This window comes from Xiphophorus hellerii, chromosome 5 (assembly GCF_003331165.1).
Source record: "Xiphophorus hellerii strain 12219 chromosome 5, Xiphophorus_hellerii-4.1, whole genome shotgun sequence".
Lineage (NCBI taxonomy): Eukaryota > Metazoa > Chordata > Actinopteri > Cyprinodontiformes > Poeciliidae > Xiphophorus > Xiphophorus hellerii.
This window is the reverse complement of record NC_045676.1, coordinates 17,907,751-17,926,511: the sequence shown is the minus strand read 5'-3', so window position 1 is coordinate 17,926,511 and position 18,761 is coordinate 17,907,751. Positions and strand designations below refer to the sequence as shown.

Here is an 18,761-nt window from a genome sequence, read left to right as displayed (position 1 = left end):
CTGTCAGTCAAACCTTTCTTACCGGAGAGCAAAAGAGCAAAGTGGTTGATTCTTAAACCTTTGCCAAGCTAGAAAAGATCGGTGGATAAGATCAACTTCGTATGTATAAATCGGCTGATCACCAAGCTCCCAAAATCGGCACCGATAAATCGGTGCACCCCTAGTTTTTAAATACTTTTCCTCCTTGGGTATCTGGTATTAGTCATTAATAGCTTTTCCTTTCTGCCACCAGGTGGCGTAGCCAGTGCTCCTTTAACTTAAAACTTGCGAAAATGCTTCCCACCATGTATCTAGAAACATTCTGTGTCTTACTGTCTTTCTATGGGGTGTGTCATTGACTGTGTGCCTGTCAGCAGTCAAGTCATCACTTTACCCTGCGATTCTGTAGGTCAAAACAAAACATTTCTACATCAAAACTATTCTTCCTTGCCTCACATACTGTTCCGACTGTCAGTGAAACTGGATTTGGGGTTTTCATCACCTGTCCAATTACAAGAATTTAAAGAAATATACAGTTAAAAGTTGTCAAAAATCTATAAAATGAGTTTAACTTTTTAAATTGAGTGAAGGAATTTTTTCCTTTTTTTTTTCAGAGTCACATTTATTAAAATGCACCTGTACAAGCAGGCAAAGTACGGCACAATCAGCACACCCTACGTGCGACTGGTTCATCTTTCCACCGCGAAGACGATGTCACATTCATCTTTGCTCCATTTTGAAAACACGCTTTCTGATTCTCTAACGTGCCTCTCAGATTGGAAGTCCTTTCCATTCCAACTGTTTCAAGGTTTTTTTTCTTTTACTCTTTCCCTTTTTTTTCAAATGCTCTATCCTGTTGCGAGGTTGTCTCTTAGAAGTTGAAAAGTTCTTTTCAAGCCCAAAGTTTTTGCCGTCTTCACTTTTTCAGCTGGCAAGATGAATATCGTCGGGACAAAGCAGAGAAAAAGGAAAGGCTTTTGACAAGACTTCTAAAGGCCCAGGAGCTCGTCCTGTCTTTTCCCTTTTGCAGTTCCTACCCGTTACCGGCTGCTAAAAAGCCGCACAATCAAATGCAAACTAAGAAGTCGGCCTTTTAAGATACATCAGTGGGGCCCTTGTGGCGAAGCCGCTCGGCTTAGGTTTTTCCCAACTTTTTCGAAAAAGAAGAAATTGGTGCATTCTCTTTTCTATCTGAGCTGCAGACAGTAAGTTCATGCTCTGTATGTGCAGAGTAGGTGATGCGGTGAATGCGTGATCTGGAGAGCCCTTTTTTGCTCCAGGTGTTCTCGCTTGCAAGAATCTATCTTGTACGGAGCATGATTTATGTTTTGTGAATGTAAGTGGTGGTTACAGTTGTATGTGAAGCAGACCTCCCTCATTCATTTTAAAGCTGAAATGTGGGAACGGTGAGCGATGGAGAACAGGGGGGAGTGTATAAAAGCGACATGAATACCAGATGGTTTATTTTTCCTCTCAGTCCGGTCATGAGTTGCTCTTTGTAGCTCGTGCTTTCTGGTCAATCTGTGTCAGATATTTGAAGTCTAAACAGTCGGCGTTTTCTGGGCTGAGTTGGAGGGCGGGAGGGGGAGGGTTGTGGTTTAACACGTTCAAGAATCACTTAGTGGGGCGGCATCATGGGGTGGCCTCAAGTAACCTGAAATAGCTGAAACTAGACCTCTGGGCAAATAATCACCTTGGGCCTGCATAAAGCGCAATGTTTATGCATTGTAAATTGTGAAAGCGAATGCTTTAACATTGTGTGGCATATGTATTTCAAGGCTTTGAGAATTGGATGCTATCCCGAATTTCACCCACACAACCACAGGCTTTTGCTCTAGCGCTCTTGACTGAAATATCTTTTGCATTCCAAAATGGACCAGAAAAAAGCAACCTTTTTTTTCCCCCCTCTTTTGAGGCTGCTTAAAGAATGTGCCTGAAGCCCTTCCCCTGCTGCTACCAGGCGTAGCTATCACTGCTCCAGGGTCACAAACCGTCCACTGTCATCTCCCCAAAAGTGAAAGATTGATGTGTTAAATCCAAACATGGTGCACGTACTCAGTTTTAGTCCAAACTGGACACACAAGGTAACCGCAGGTCTGATGATCTGAACAAACAACAGGAATTATTTAGATATTTTGAGCGTTTGCTCATCCTTCTTTGAAGAGGTTTTTATGGGAGACTTTTTGGCAGCGGAACAAGCTGTCACACTCGTTGTCTTCTCCCGGCACTGTAATTTCCTGGACTTGTAACACACCTACTCCTTTGATGTGGGTTTTCCAAACCTCGTCCTTCAACCTGTTTACCCTGCTAGCATCTCAGTACCGGTAATACGCTTAATGATGTCATTGCACACAGGTCTCTTTTTTTTTTTTCAGTCTTTACTTCATCAACAAGTTGGGTCAGTTATGTCACCAACTCAGATCTTTATAAACGGGGGTGTGTTACTGTTTTTCCCTGCTTTGTTCTGCGGTTATACAACTATGTCTGTGAAGGTGAGTTTAATCATCGCACAATCATCCAAAGATCAACACGACTCGTCTGTGCCTCGAACATCAAAGAGCGAACACTTCTGTATTCGTCTTTTCAACTTCCTTCTCATTCCTGACCTGTGGTTTAAATGTTTTTGTTTTGTGCCAGTTCTTCTTTAATGAGAACTTGTTCTAAATTCAGTTGAGCCACAGAGAAATGAATTATGTTCACAGTTCAACACTTAAATGTTCTGAACTAAGTTTACAGCTCCAGCTTTCAGTCCTCATTCATTTAGTGCAAATAGTCAGATTTCAGAAATACATAGGTAATGAGTATAAGGATTATGTTATTGACTAGCATCAATTTATTCTCTCTTATCTTCCTTTGTAACATAAACTGTACTCTATAATTGCTAATAATAATTGACTGCTACCGCACATTCAAAAACCCACAGCAACAGTCAATAACCAAGTTGAAGTTATCTTGGTAAATTCAGATCCTAAATTACGTTATACTGCTTAAGTTATACTGCTGTCATTAATTCAGTTCATTTTAGATATTATTCACAACACAATGCCAATCCTCACTAATGTCGTCTTAAGGCACTTTAGCCACCCACATAATGGCTGGAAGGAAATTTTTACTCCATCTTCACTCTGTAAACACAGAAAAAAATCCAAACACTTGGTGTAGCCTGATGGATTTAAGAGTTCGAACTTGGACCTTCAGTAATATCCTTATTTATGGAGCAAAGCTGCATAAAGCCTAGTGAAGTTTAAAGCGAGAGAAAGTAATATGAATAAGCAGACTCTGAGAGCACACCTTGAGGGGAAATGACTGACTGCGCCTTTTTCTCTGGGAATTTTTGGAAGTTTTCCTCTAAAAAAACTGTAAGTCATTCAAACAGAACACTGTGAAATGACTTCAAGATAAACTGCATTCCCTTCGTGCTCCGTACTCAAAAATCAGTGGTGTTCAGCTCAAAGTTCTCAACAAGATGAGCTCAACTCATGAACACATTCATTTCAACAGTCAGCAATGTTACGCTGTACAATAATAACGTGCACACACCCAGCAGAAAGGCCCTTTTTGTTGTTATGCAAAAAGGAGATGGATATCAGTCACCGGCTGCGTTAGTTTTTGGTGCTGTGCAGCTGTGCTGGGGCTCTAAATGGAAATATGACGAGTTTTGTCTGTGGAATGTCTCGGCATGAGTGCGCAAAGATTTTGAACTTTCACCTCATGTGTGCAGCAGCTGAGGTCTTAGCTGGGGCATTCCTGTTCTTCTAACAGCTTTCAGCTAGTATCAGCACTCCCGTCTACGCCGTATTGTAGATTATATCACAACTTCAAGAGCTTGATGTGAAAAATCAAGACAATTTGGCTCAGGCGTTCTTGGTCTGTTGTTTGTGGTGTGCTCATTTCAGCATGAATATAGTTTTGTGTTTGTTTCTTGCAGGAATTGGCTGAGGTGCGGAAGAAATCAGTAGGACACGCTGCAATAAGTAAGTGAGGTTTTTTTTTTAATGTCTTTATGTACAGTAATAAAACTTTGCTTCATGTTACATATGCATCATAAATGGTCAATGCATTTATTCATCACTGTAGCTTTAAAAATGGGGGCACATTCAATTTGCACCAATATGCAAATATGCTTTGCATTACACTGTTTCTTACTGAATTTCAAAACATTTTTAAAACACTTGATTTTGATTTCTGATTCTAGAGCTTCGTCATGTTGTTCTGCTGGTTTTTCTTTGTATTGCTTGCTTATCTGTTGTGTTATTTGATACCTCAAAATGGAGAGCTGACAGTAAATGACAGGAAAGACAAAGTAATATTTGATTTTCGACTTTGTGAACTTGCCATTGGAAAAGACTAACATACGAGAAACTTAGGCAGACTAAGATGAGAGTCCAGTGTTCATCCAAAAACTTTGCTTTTTCTTTCAGGTTTTTTATTGTGAACTTTCATTGTACTTCAGAGTCTAAACTGACTTCATATTTAAATTCCCGGTTTTAGCTGCATGTTTATCCTACTAGAAGTGCAACTTAGAATGTGTTTCATATCCTATGACTTTTTTGAATATCATGCTGTTGTTATTGGCGTGATATTTCCATATTTCTTCACTTTATTACAAAAGCCAGATCTGTGGAGTGCATGAGCTGCTCTCCCATCCGAGCTGTGAATCTCTGCATCTCTTGCCTGTATTCTCTGAGTATTATTCTCCTGTCCTAACTTGTCAGCTTAAATATAGGGCCATGTTTTGGTAGGTTTGCAGCTCAGGATACCGTTTTATAAACCACCATTAAACTTCTTCACAGCTTCATCCCAGACTTGTCTGGTGTGTTCCTTTGCCTTTATGATGAAGTTTGCTCACTAATTTTCTCTACTAAATCTCTGAGGCTTTCACATTACAGCTATAATGTAATTAAATTACAAAAATGCTAACTCTTAGCTAATTAGGTTACGTCTAAAAGCAATCAATTGCACTAGATTTTATGGATTTTTATTGCAATTGTTTTTTCGTGAAACGAGTCCTTTGTCTTCCACATCATGAATACTTTGCTGCTTTGTTTTTGTCTGTCTAAAAAAAAAAATCCCAATAAGATACAGAGATGTTTGCGGATTTAGCATAACAAAACATGGCAAGGAAGGACTGTGAATGTTTCTGGAAGGCACTGTAAATCACATAAAAGACATAAATATGTGTCTCAAACTACAAGCTAAAACGGTTTAGAGTAAGACAGGTCAATCCAGAGGCTCTTTTTTTATGCTATGCTTTTGGTAAAGTTGACATCACCACCACTACTGGTCTGGGAGAGTTGTTGCAACTTTTTTATCCTCTACTGGACCTGTATATTTTATTTCAAGCTGCGAGAAACCTGTCTACAAGTAAATATGGAATCATTTAGGTCAGCTCTTGTCAGCTCTGACATTATTTGTCATTGTTAACCTTTTGAAGACAGTAAAATTAAACAGCAATACGTGTCCAGGAACAGACATACCTGTCCAAACTACAAAAAGAAAATAAAAACTTAAGCTGTGTGATGAATTTTAAATGCATGATTTTGAATTTGAGATGAAAAATGTAAAGAGAACCCTAATTTAAAAGGCTCAGCATACACTCACACACCGTTGGTCACTGGTGCCCCAGCTGCCCAGGATCTCTAAAGTCACGTTGTCCCAGTTTGATTGAAGGTCCAGCTGGTAGACCAGCCCTTTTCATCCCTTTCCCTTTTATGAGAAAGACAAACAGCTCCATGTCGTCACCCACACTAGAGTGATTGATACACACACCCCCACACGCAGACATAAACACACATGCACACACACCCCCACTCACATTTTCTTAATGGATGCCCTCTCTCCCACTGTAATCGCTTTGCTAATGACCTGCTTGAACTCTAAATGAAACCCAGAGGGTTGGAACAAAAGGTGGCTGTAGCTTAAAATGTGCAGCATGTGAACATGGCTGACTGGATGCTCAGGCTGAATATCCCAGTAAGGGAAAAAGCTTGTGATGACTTGAAAGACGTCTAGTCTGTACTCTAAGAATGAAAAACATAGATGACTACTTTTTCAGTTTTGATCTTTGTATGGAAAATATCACAGATGACTTTTCATTCCTCCTTTGACAACCAGTGCAGTTCTTAACAAAATATCTACAGGCATATCTCAGTAAATTATAATATGCATTACTCTTAGCATCATTTGTCAGGTTCAATATAACTTTTAAAAATTAAAAACCTGTAAGCGGGTTTTACAGGTACTATTTATTATGCCAACATTTCCAAAAGTAACATTTTTTATTGGTTTTATATGTCATATTTTTTGCTGCTGTAATCAGAAAATCCTCATAGCTACCAGAAATAAAGGCTTGAAAAAATATTAGTGTGTGTAAATAATCTGTACATCATGTTGCACTTGGTAAATTGAGTAACTTAAAATGATGAATGTCTAAATGACATTCTAATTTGCAGAGATGCACCTGTATAGTCTACTGTAAGTCTACTGGTTATATGATTCCCCCTTCGCAAACAGCTACTCCTATTTTGCATTAGAAGCGCATCAATCAGAACTTAATGTCATATTTTGTAAAGTTTTGATCTACCTGTGCTGATTTTAACCCATTCCAGCTTCTCTTCAATGAGTTTTGCAGTAATTATTTATATGAGGAGCAGTGCAGATGGGGGTTAAAACTCTAATTTAACATAAATGTTTAAAAAAAAAGCATTATAGTAAGGAACATCTCTGGTGAGATTTGGCTTGAGGGTATAAACAACTGGAAACAATAGCTTGCTTAGTGATCACAATTCAAACAAATAATAATGAACATTTGATGATTGCTCAGGTGGTTTAAAGGAGTTGACTTAGTCCCTTATAATATGTTCTAGTTTAAACTTTATTGGCACAAAATAGCTTTTAATTCTAAAAAAATGTAAATATATTTCTTTTTCTTCTCTTTTCATTTTTGTTTATCTACTTCTGACCATTGCAGTTAAAGGCTTATTTTTCAGCTGAAATGACTTCAGCTTTCTGATAAAGAAAATGCTTTATGAATTTTTTTTACTCTATGCTGATCTACTAATATTTTTAGTAGACCTTTAAATTCGTCAGATTATGAAGTCCTGCTTTGATAGTGGTTTCTGGGAGTCCTGGGTAGAAATTTCTACATGATTTTATTTAATCTCAAGAGATAATTGACCTCTTAGATTAAACAAACACAAATTAAACGTCTGGTACGTATATCTCTTCGTCTTTACATAAACACAGTGTAGGATTAAAATAACTGTTTATACTTCACATGGCCTGAATGAATCACTGAATACATAACCATGAGTCATTCTGTGATTTGTAAGCCAACATCCTACCTGCATGCTTGAAGAACGGTTTTCTAGTAAAAGCCCTTTCAAAGCTGCTTCCCTGTTCCTCTCTCCCTCTTCAGCAAATGGACACAACAAAAGGCGGGACAAGAGTCAGACAATAATAAAGACAGAGGAGGGGGAAGAAGAGAATAAGCAGCCGGATCTTAACTTCCTGGGTGTGTGCTGGCCCGAGAGGCCACCCTAAAGGTCATTTTTACACGAGACTTAACTGTAACAATGAGATTTCAGAAAAGAAAGAAAAACATTGGCCCCCCTCCACATGGAGACCCTTTTTTTTCTAAAAATAGGTTGTGGGTTTAAAATAAAAACTCACGTTCACATGGAACTGTTTCCAGAAATGTTTTCAACCACTATTTTTACTCCTCCAGACCTGTAAGTGGCGCTAAACATGGACGTTGGGACATGCAAGTAAAACCTCCACATGTGGTCACCAGTAAATACAATAAGGAAAACAGCGCGAGTGGAGCCTTTTGTGTAGAGCCCTGATGACATTGAACTTCTTCTCCGTGTCATGTCGAATTATAAAACACATAAATTACAAGATGGCAAACATGTAAACTACCATTTTTGTTGCCATGTATTACATGCCTGTTGTTGTAAGTCAGGTTAGAAGTATCAGTGTTTTCAGAAATAGCCATTTTTTCTGTTTATGTAATCACAAAACTTTAATTTGTGCCATTTATGAAAACAAAAATATGGATTCTAAGTTTCCCCAGCTATTAGAAGTCACTGCTGTTGATTACTGGTTCAGGGCTAGAAGAGTGAAAATATAAAAAAACCTATTATTTTTAATAAAACATAGCAATAAAAAGAAGGGGAAATAGATCAAATCAACACCACACACAGAACACACAAGGACAGAGTGAAATGAAAAGATGAGATCATAGATCAGTTTCTACAACATTTGATGGGTCCTATTGGTTGTCTGATGTGGCTGACTCTTTCGCTCATGAAAATCTGTCCTGTAGCAGCTTGTTGTCAAACTCCTTCATAAATCAGAGCTTGTATGAAATACCAGCAGGAGGCAAAGGTCAAAGGAGAAAATTAGCAGCTGTCCTTTCCTTTCCTTTCATGTTAGCTGTGGGGCTAATCACCAAGTCTGCCATCAGCCTCATTTCCACTTTAAAACAACGTTGCCGACGACGGGGGTGGGGGCTTTTCCCCTCTGCTTACATTTTATGGCACCAGTGACCAGATTTTTATCTGTGCAGAAAGTAGGGGAGACATGTAGTTTAGAATGAGGGGCTGTACATTTCTCTCAGCCTTTTGTTTCAGCATTCATTTCTGCACATCGTCTTCAGGTTCTGCTTCTTTCATGCAGCTCTGTCGACACACTTCAGCAGCTCCAGAGCAGCGGTGATGACGGCTGAACTTCTTTGCCTCTGCTCAACTCCAAGGTGGTTCTGCTAGTTAATGTGAAGCCTGGTGAACTTTGATGATCCCCTCACTCTCACAGTGTCTGTTGTTCTCTTGCTGTACTGATTCAACTTCAAAGTAGATTAAAAAAATGTAATTATGGCCTATACTTGTTATCACTAGAATTAACGTTATGGAAGTGTTTCCCAATATCTTGAAGGGAAGTTTTTCAGATTTTTGGTGTCCCCATTAGACATAATGTGTTTCAATAATGACTGAGATGCTAAAGAAAGAGAAAAGACAATGTACATAGTTTGTCAATAATAATATTCAACAATTCCTCGATTGCAAAGGTTTTTCTAAGGCTGTGGACCCATATGATAGACCAAGATTTGCTAATATAAGTTAGTAGCAATGGGTTTTTGTTTGTTGCAACAGAATAAAGGGGTGTGATTATTAGTAGACACCACACTTTTCAGGTTTTTACTTCATGTAATGTTCCTTCCTCTTCACAATTGTGTACTTCAAGTTGCACTGTCACATGAAATTCCCATTAACGTCTTTGCATTTAGTTGTAACGTGACAAAATGTGAGAAACTCCAGTTGGTGTAAATACTTTAGCCTGACATTGTATTTCATTCTTGTTTAGTTTTGTGTTCCTCTTTAAGGTTTCCTGCTGGCAGATGAGTTTTTACTGCTGCATATAACATATTTTATCTCATTTAAAGCTGCAGAAGGTAATCTTTATAAAAAGTAGGTTCTTTACATGTTTTTTTTTTAATTATCACTTTGTCTTGAAAGTATATTATCAGAAAGATCATCTGTGGAAAATGTGAGCGCTACCATCTACAGAAATACACCAATCCCAGTCAGAAACAACCAATCAGACCTAAGGGGAGAGTCTTAGTGCTGCCAATCATCCTTGTGTATGTACTGCTCACAACATCACCTTGTGTACAAGATCTAGATTGCAGGTTTGCTTCATATTTGCTAATGGAGGAGAAACAACATAATGTTACAGGAAAACTGTTCATGCAGTGTCATCGGTGGCCATGCTAACTATTCTGCACATTCACTGTAGGCTAGCTGTAGCGTAGCAAAGAGCAAGGGGGAGGGTGTGGGCAGCGAGTACACAAGGTGATTGGCAGCACTAAGACTCTCCTCCTAGGTCTGATTGGTTGTTTCTAATCAGGAGCAATGTTGTAGGTCTCCTAGTGCAACTTTAATGACAAGATATGAATGATTTTCTAATCATATGAGTTGATTTTGAAGTATTTCTGAACTTTGGTTTAACTAACATCACCAGTAAGTGATAAAAAGAGATTTATTTTCTCCTTTTTTGTTTGCTATTCGCTACTTCTCAGGACAAAAGTTTCACAAGTTTTCTCCTATGAGACATGTTTTCAACCCCACATTCAATGTGGCTAAAATGCATAAAAATGACATTATACATATTTTTTCTGTCCTTTTACAGCTCTCTCTCTCTCCACTCTTTGACCCCTTTCTCCCTTTTTCCCCTTTATGTACTTTCATTTTACATCTCTCTTCTCCAGTTCTGCACCCTTTCTCGATCTTTTTTTCCCTCTCTGTGGGAAAGTTTTCCCTATCGGTTGTCAAAGCAGTCAGTGAGGTGCAAAGCAGCGTAGCTTTGATGATGTTCCTCTTTGCCTATCTGCTGTGCAATATGTTTTGAAACTCTCCCTCCCCTCTGCACACCTGCTGAGAAGCTGCATGATACTGGGAAACATTCCACAATAGGGTCAGAACACTTTTATCTTAGTTTTAGTTATGGATTTGGAAACTCTTTCAGGATTAAAGGAACGTTATGCAGCTGGCCGGAGCTGAGCACCTGTATGATTGCTCTTTTTTGCTTCATGTGGGACTTCCTTTATTCCCAGTAGGTGGGTCTGGCTCGCTAAAAAATATCACTGCCTTAAAGAAGAGAGAAAAAAAAGTGAAGATCAGTGTTTCATTCTGGAGCCAAACATTCTGTTTTGCTCAAAACCATTTTGTTTGTACATTCATGAGTCATTGCGGTTTGAGACTGAAAGTGATTGAATGCTACAAATGAGGCTTTTGGGTGGTTTTTGCCCAGTAACTTCACTTTGTGATTTCATATGAGATACTTTTGGAGATTGGCGCGCAAAGCGCAGCCTAAAGAGACTGTGACTCACACTGAAACCATGAAAGTTTGTTAATTATTATTTAACTTCGTCACAGAAAAGCGAGGAGTTTTGAGTTGTTTGGTTCTTTGATTCTACGTTTGCAGTTTGGGTGGGTGAGTTTACTTTACTGAGTAAACAAACAAAGACATGTTACTTTCACATTTGGGATTCATTGAACGTTTATGCAATCCCATATTTTAAGAGGATAGCCATGCTCCAATGTATGAATCATGGGGCTGCGGTAGACTTCTTGTCCTTTGAAATTCAGCATTTACTTATACTAAACACAAATCCAGTACTTTTCCAACTGTATTGTATGTAAAAAGCACAAGATCCTACCAGTATTGCAGGGACTACTTTGGTAGTATAAATTGTTCTTAAGGACAGTCTGCTTTGGCCAGGTGGCCACTAAAAGTGCTTGGCATTTGCCATTTGAATCTAAAGGTTTGCACCATACACAGCAAAAGCAGTCGCTCATCTGCCTTCAGATGAGAGAAGGCAGATGAGCGAAACGACGTGCTGTCCCATTTTGAATCGATATAATTTATCAAATCCTTTTGAAACTGCTTCAACTCTTCTGTGAAGGTTTCCTGTGAGAGTTTGTGTTTATGGGACATTGGACCTTTCTTCCAGAAGCTCATTTGTTAGGTCAAACACTGATGTTGGACCAGAAGGCCTGGCTTACAGTCTCATCTCTAATTTATCCAAAGTTTGAGATTTTGGAATCAAAATTTGTGTTACTTATGAGCAGAAAAAAAACCAGCTCTCTTTTTGCCACCCTGGACTTTCATCTGGCTTCTTTTGTCTACATGCTGTTGCTGTGGCATCAGATAAATATTCAACAATAGGAATGAGAGATGAATGCATGTTTATCACATCCTGTATTCCTACATAATGTGAATCTAACTTTAAAATTAAACTTAATAGTGTTGTTGCTTTTATCATCGTCCTTCACCTGGTCAAACATTTTTACGGGATGATTGAGTTATTTTGTCTCTTTTTCTGTCAGTACATCCTGTGAAATGCTCTGAGTCCAGCAGCAGGAAGCAGCTTGGTGTTTAATGGGGCAGAATGTGAATAAAAAAACAAGGTTGAACGTAACAACACAGACCAGTCTTTTCCGTGAGGATGGTAATGGAATATATGATTAATTCTATGAACACAGACGGTTGTTTGGTTTGTTTCACGGAATCTGACTTTGTGTCGACACCGCCGCGCATCATTCATACCTTTTAGTCGGAGCGTGACAGAACTGGCAGGGTGTGGATATGCTGATATCACAAGGACCGTCTGTACCACTTGTTCTTCAGACAAAGACTCGTTGTCACCTCTCTCTGTTTGTTTTATGGTGTTTTTTTCTGTTTCTTGTTGCTATCATGTGAAGATATAAACAGTGGTGTTGTGCACCATCCAGTGAGCAGAACTCATTAATCAGTCATAATGATACATTGACTTGCTGTTCAGATAGCCTCAGTCTATTTGCTTTTGCATTGCACAGTTTACAACTGGTGTCTACAATGCCAACGGTGAACATAAATTCATTTTTGCATCAGTCTGTCATTGATTTATTGTCCTCTTGTATTTAAGAAGAGGACAAAAAGCATCTCCTAACAATATTACATGTTTTACCAAACTATGGCCATCGCTTTCATTCAGCAGTACTCGTCATAGTGTCAGAATCGTAGTCTAAAATATCCAAATTACAGCCTTAATCAATGGCATGTTTTTGTCTCAGGTATAAACAAAATTCTCTGGTATCTCTTTCAAATGAGTTATGTCTTCCTAGCACTGATTGCATGTTTTATGCAACCTGGTTTAAATACAACCCAGTACTACTGTCTTAAATAGACGCTTAAAGCAGGAGCTTGACGAACAGTCGCCTTATTTTGTGTTACATGAGTGTAGAGGTCAGAAGTTAATTCTTAGCTTTTTTTTTAACTTGTTCAAATATGTTTGGCGCTTACGCAATCACGTTTATGCTTTTGTATGTTTTTACTGTTGATGTAAAAACATTTGATTAGACATTTGATCTACCCCATTCGGATTTTAAAGTTGGAGGGACAACTTCTTAAATTTTCTGTGGTGTAATCTGTTCATTCACTCAGCCTAGTTTTTGATTGGTTAGCTTTGTGACATGTGAACAAGAACAAGGAAGTAAAACGTGCAAAGAAGTGTGGAGAAGAGTAAAGAGCTGTTTATAAAGGTAATTCGTCTCCAGCCTGCTGTGTCTGCTATCTGAGCGAGTCATTACCACAATCTATCAAACCCACATGTTAAATCAGCTTATTCTTCAGTTGTTTTAGTGCAGTCATCTATCCTCACATTGAAAATGTTAAGGGAAATTTTTCATTTTCATTATATTTATTTACTGAAACAATATTGTCAATAACTTTTTAGGGATTTTATTGGCACTAGTGGGGTTTATTGTACAATAACTACACATTAAACAGGGTCAACAAAAAACGGGAAGGCACATGATACGGCTGCTCTACCAACTGAGTCACCAAGTGCTCCATGTTGTCCAAAATAAAGTTTTGTCAACCTAGTCATGTGCTAAAAACAAGGTAGAAACCTACAGAAAGAGAGAAACCATTCTCAATACCTCTTTGCACAAGCTCTCTCTCTAAATCACCTGAACTCTCTTGTGGTTTCTCTCTTTCGCTCTCTTTCCTCCTCTGCTCACCTGGTAGGATTTCTACAGGTTTTAGATTAGGGGCCTGAGGTCATCATGGAGAAAGTTTGACATAGTTTTAGATGAACCATGTAGGAATATGTTTTTGATAATTATCCTGCTGAAAGATAGGGAACAAAAAAAATCCAATACTCTACCTGAAGACACTGTCAGGATTTGTGTTTTTCTGTGTGTTTATTTAGAGTTTTCTGTGTCTCTGAGCTGTTCTGTCCTCCCCTTGATTATTCCCTGATGTCTCTCGTTTCCTTAATTACCCTCTGTGTATTTAACTCCACCTGTGTTCCTGGTTCCTCGTCGGGTCCTTGTCAATGCGTCTTGTCCATGCGTGTAGCCTGTTGCTACCAGTGCTGAGCCCTAGCCTTCCGCTCAACTGTGCTGCCAGGTTTTGTGGACTTTTGGAATTGTTTAAGCCTATTTTCATCATTAAACTTGCATCATTCATCTCATCTGGGTCTGCTGCGTTACCCTCACCGCTTTCACCACAACAGTTCATGACAGACACAAGATTTGTAATCATATATCTTAACAACATTCTTGTATTTAAAGAAGTTTATCATACCATGGGCTCCAAGAGGATTTCCAGGGTGATTGGAGGAGAAACAGCCCATGAAACCACAAATCTTCCATTAAACCTAACAGAGGGCAAAAGGTGATTTCCAATTTGTCAACAAAGAGAAAAGTGTAATTTTACTAATAGCCACACATCACATGGTTATAGATACTTTAGATTTTTTTGATTCGGCATGCCTTCCAAACAGCTTGTTATCATATAGACAGATAAAACTAGCAGTTTTAAAACTTTTTGACCCAAATAATGTTGTTCTTTGCTGTAGTGAAGTTTGGGGGTTTTTTTACCTCTTTTACTGTCATGCTCAGTGCTAATAGTGTTAAAATAAATAGCGACACAGCCCCATAGCAGTGTTGTTGCCTATTTCTTCATGAAGGTTAAGAGAAAGTCATGGATTAGTAATTAGAAGTACCTAGACTTCTTGACTTTTTCTGTTCTACTTCAGAAGCAGAGCAGAAAAAGACAACTTAGTTGGAATGATTTTGTAATAACTGTTAGATGTGTCAGTAAAATATCATGTGCTCAAAAGCAGGCTGGATATTTCACATTTTGTCTATGTGAGATAATTTAACATCTCCACATTTATAATAACCAAAATGTTGCTTGGTTTTCAGCTTCAGCTTGTGTTAACAACCCAGTTTGCGTAAATAAAATGTTTGTTTTTTATTACGTGTATTGTGTTTTTAGACAAAGGTCCAATCAGGATTTTTTTTTACCACTAATATCATTTCCATCTAAAAACAAGAAAAAAGTCTCAATGCAGTCATTAAAATGAAGGTGATGTAATTGGCTGAAGTCCAGCAGCGGTAAAAAATTGCTTTACATTTAATCGTTATTACATGTTCTACGTTAACATCGTGATTGTGTCCCACTTAACTTGCTCACACCACGGTAATGACACTGCAATTTCTGTTTGTCCTGACAACGTTGGGTATTTTATCCCAACAGGCGTTTCTGCGGGACAATTTTATGTTTCTCTATTAATATCTGGTTCAAACTAAGTGGCTGAGTTTTAAAGTGATGATGTTCCCATCATGTGCATTTAAAGCGGGTATAAATGTGGGGAGTTCCCTAATTTATCCCTCACCAGAAACTGCTTTTTGTAGTTTGATTTCACAGAATAGTTATAAAGACTTGTTTTTTAAAATTATTTTTGCATTTTATTATATATGACTTGACAATTTCAGTTTTGTTTAAGCATCCATTAAAAAAAAAAAACACAGGATTTTATAGTGTGCCCTAATCTTGAAATGTTTTTTTCATTTATTTAAAAACACACTAAATCTTCCTTAAACATGCTGAAGACATGTGATTCATAAAATCCAATACAGAATAACTCTTTTTAGGTGTTTTTGGAGACATGTGGAAAATTCTTTTTGCTTGAGATTGTGAATTTAGGTGCATGTGGTGCTGATGATACCAAGGACATCAGAGATATCTTGTAAGTTGCAATGTAAAATATACCGAGACACATTGGAAGAATACAAGGATGCAGTCTAGCCTGCCAGTGGTGTTTTTTTTTAAACTGTGCAAACTGAATTACACCTTGGAAACGCAGACACACACGGACTCTGTCTGTCTGCCTTGGCAAACATTTACTCACATTAGGTGGAGTTTGAGTGCAGCCAAAACGGATTAGACAAAGCATCACAGGCATTGTTTCTACACATTATTAAACTTTTAAGCCACCGATAAACAGCATTGTAGGGGGAAAAAGAGAGAGGGGGGAAGTTAGAGTAATTATTCATCCTCAGCGCTCACACATTCACTCACCCACAGTTTTATTATTGAGTCTCTCAAATGAGCTTCAAAAGATGACCATGACGTTTTGCTTATTTTTCTATCAGCTGGCAACTTCACCTGTTTCTCGTCGCCAGTTATTTATCAAGACCCTCCCTTAAATTGACATTAGAGTTTGTTTTTGTCAAATTGGGTCTTTAAAGAGGAATGCTCCTCTAACAAGACATAACAAGCGAATGAATGGCTGGCTTCTCAAACTTTAAGGGTGTTATGCACCATGTCCAACTTCAAAGCCCGTCTTAACTCCACACTTTAATTGTATCTTCTTCAAGCCCGTCTGCCTGACCGCCATCTGATTCTGCTGACAACTGCACTCCTCTTACTTCTCCACACTCATCCCTCTATCTCCCCATTCCTGCTTCTCTGTCTTTCTCCATCTGTCAGAGCAGATAGATACCCTCACCGCCGCACCCCCAACCCCATCCTTCTTCCTCGCAGTTCCTTCAGCTTCTCCAACAAACTCTCTCTGCTACAAGTGTCAGCTCTAAATTACTTTTTTTCTGGGAATGTGTTGACATCTGCAAGGAGAATGATGCTGTTTACCATGCTTTCCCTCCCTCCCTCCCTCCTTTCCCTGTTTATTTCTCTCCTTTTTGCCATTTCTCTCAGAGCCTACAAACAGACATTCACGCTTCTCTCCATATGGGCTTTAATTTGCCATTGTCCCCCAAGATATTCTTCGCTCAGGCTTGAGATAAAGGGATAATCACTTCAAAGGGAAGCTGGGGGGGGGGGACTGCCCCCTCCCTCCCAGCTGAAAGGAGAAGTGGACAATACGCTAATTGAGAGGGGGAACTGATCACAGGGTCTGTTCAAAGGGACGCCTGGCCACGCCCCCTCCTCCCCACCGACGCACTTAATTTTATTAGTGTTTATGGTGATGCTTCAGCCAAAATTATCACTCCAACCCTCCACAGCCTTTGAACATCCAAATTTTGGGTTATTTGCAATTATCCACCCTTTCGTCTGTGTTTTTTTTTTTTTTTTTCTGTGCTATTTCAGTGCAAGTATGGGGATTTTGTGAAGAGCAAAGAGTGATTAAAACAAAAAGAAAAACAAGCTGTATGGGATTTATTGTCCGCGATGTGGGAACGCATAGTGGCTGTGATGTGATGTGATGCAAATCCAAAGGTTCTTGTGAAAAAAAGTGACAAAAAGGGGTTGAATACGGGCCTTATGTTTGACTGATGCAACTAATGATGCACCATCAAAGACTTCCGCAGTTCGGCAGCGACGTCGCTAAAAAGGGAACAGAGAGAGAAACAAAAAGAAAGGAGGGAAGACGATTTCTTTCAAACAAATCATCTCTTCCATTCCAGTGCCATCATTTAACTCCTCTGTCTATTTCTGTGCGTCCTGGTGACACCTCTGCTGACAGGAGCGAAATGAACGTTTTCCCTTGCCATGTAAGGGAGGCTCTAATTAAAGACGAGTTTCATTTCCAATTTGCGGTTGGCCCTACCAGATGCCTTTAATTTCTCCCAGATCACGAGCTCTCAATTAGCCTTGAGGTCACCCTGTTTTATTGGGGTGTGGGGGCTTCATAGCCTGTCAGTGGCAGCACTTTTGTTCCTGTATTGTGCTTTTAGTGCATTTGGATCCCCCCCAGCACGTCGGTTAGAGTCCTTACAAAGGGGTCAGGGCGAGGTCAACTTCAAAAAGGAGTTTCTTGTGGAGAGTTTAGCGCAACCTCACACTTTTGTTACTGCTCAACACAAGAGTGCTCTCTCCATGGTCAACAGGTGTGGTCTCTTGGGTTCAACGTCTCACAACAATTAGAAAAAAGAAGAATTAAAGGAGGGAGCGTATATGGCACAGTAGTTGACTGAAAATGTTTCCACCCCTTGAATGTTTTTAGATTTTGGCAAGTTACATCCACAAATTTTAATGTATTTAGGACTAGTAAAGGGGGTTGATTACAAATGCATGCCACACGTTGTTAAACAAAATTAAGACCTTGTTTGTTTCCATTTATTTATTCCACACTTTTGCATGTGCGATAGTGTGGAACGGGCATGGGGCAACATTTGTCTTTCTGACTGTTAAGTAATTAGATTTTGTTCCTCCTTTATCCCTCTGGTGTTGACTGGAACGATTGTGGTGGGAACAGTATATGAGGCACTGCTGGTTCCTGGGTGGTGGAGCTAACTGGTTTGACTTTGGTCATCACCAGTTGGTGATAACATTTTACAGAAATGCAGATGTTTTGTGGAAAACATGCTTTTTTTACATCAAACTAATCAAACAAATAATCACCACATGTTGCTTTGATGACAAACAATATATGAAGTGAGATGTCAGACCAGCCATTTTAAATTACTTAGCAAAGTATATATGAAGTTAAGGTGTAACTTGGATAGATACATTAGAATTATCATCCAAATAACAGCAATAGCTAAAATATGTATATATTGTAGATATATATTTGCCAAAGTAGATGAATTAAGGGGCAAAGATTTCACACAAATTTAAGCGCACATTGTTGTTTCTACATTATGTTTCTTTCCCTGCTTCCTAAAAGTCAGCATGAATTAATCATCTTTTAGTGACCTCAGAGAAGCTGGATTTCATTAGCTGTCCTGTCCTGTACCATCATGGGAGTTTTGTGAATTTGAATCCGCTGACTTATATAATTATATCCTCCTTTAAAGTTGATTTTCAACATCAAAGGGACAATATAGCCTTTGAAGTACCATGGGATTGGATCACTGTCTAACCCACTCTTTAAGATTCTGTCACAATGACATTAGGGAAGTCATGTGAATTAAAAGACTAGAGAACAGCTCTTTGCCTTTGCTCTGTGTCCAATTTCAATCAAAATGTCATGCTGTGCCATTTTCCCC

The 18,761-nt window shown here is 38.8% G+C and overlaps 1 long non-coding RNA gene across 1 annotated transcript in view; it reads left to right on the top strand.

Moving 5' to 3' along the window:
• Positions 1 to 13,065, top strand: part of LOC116719802 (uncharacterized) — a 65,706-nt gene extending 52,641 nt beyond the window's left edge. Inside the window, exons 6-7 of the long non-coding RNA XR_004339267.1 lie at positions 3,908 to 3,953; positions 7,397 to 13,065. This is a non-coding gene — a long non-coding RNA (uncharacterized LOC116719802). The remainder of the gene's footprint in view (positions 1 to 3,907; positions 3,954 to 7,396) is intronic.
• Positions 13,066 to 18,761: the final 5,696 nt, after the last annotated feature.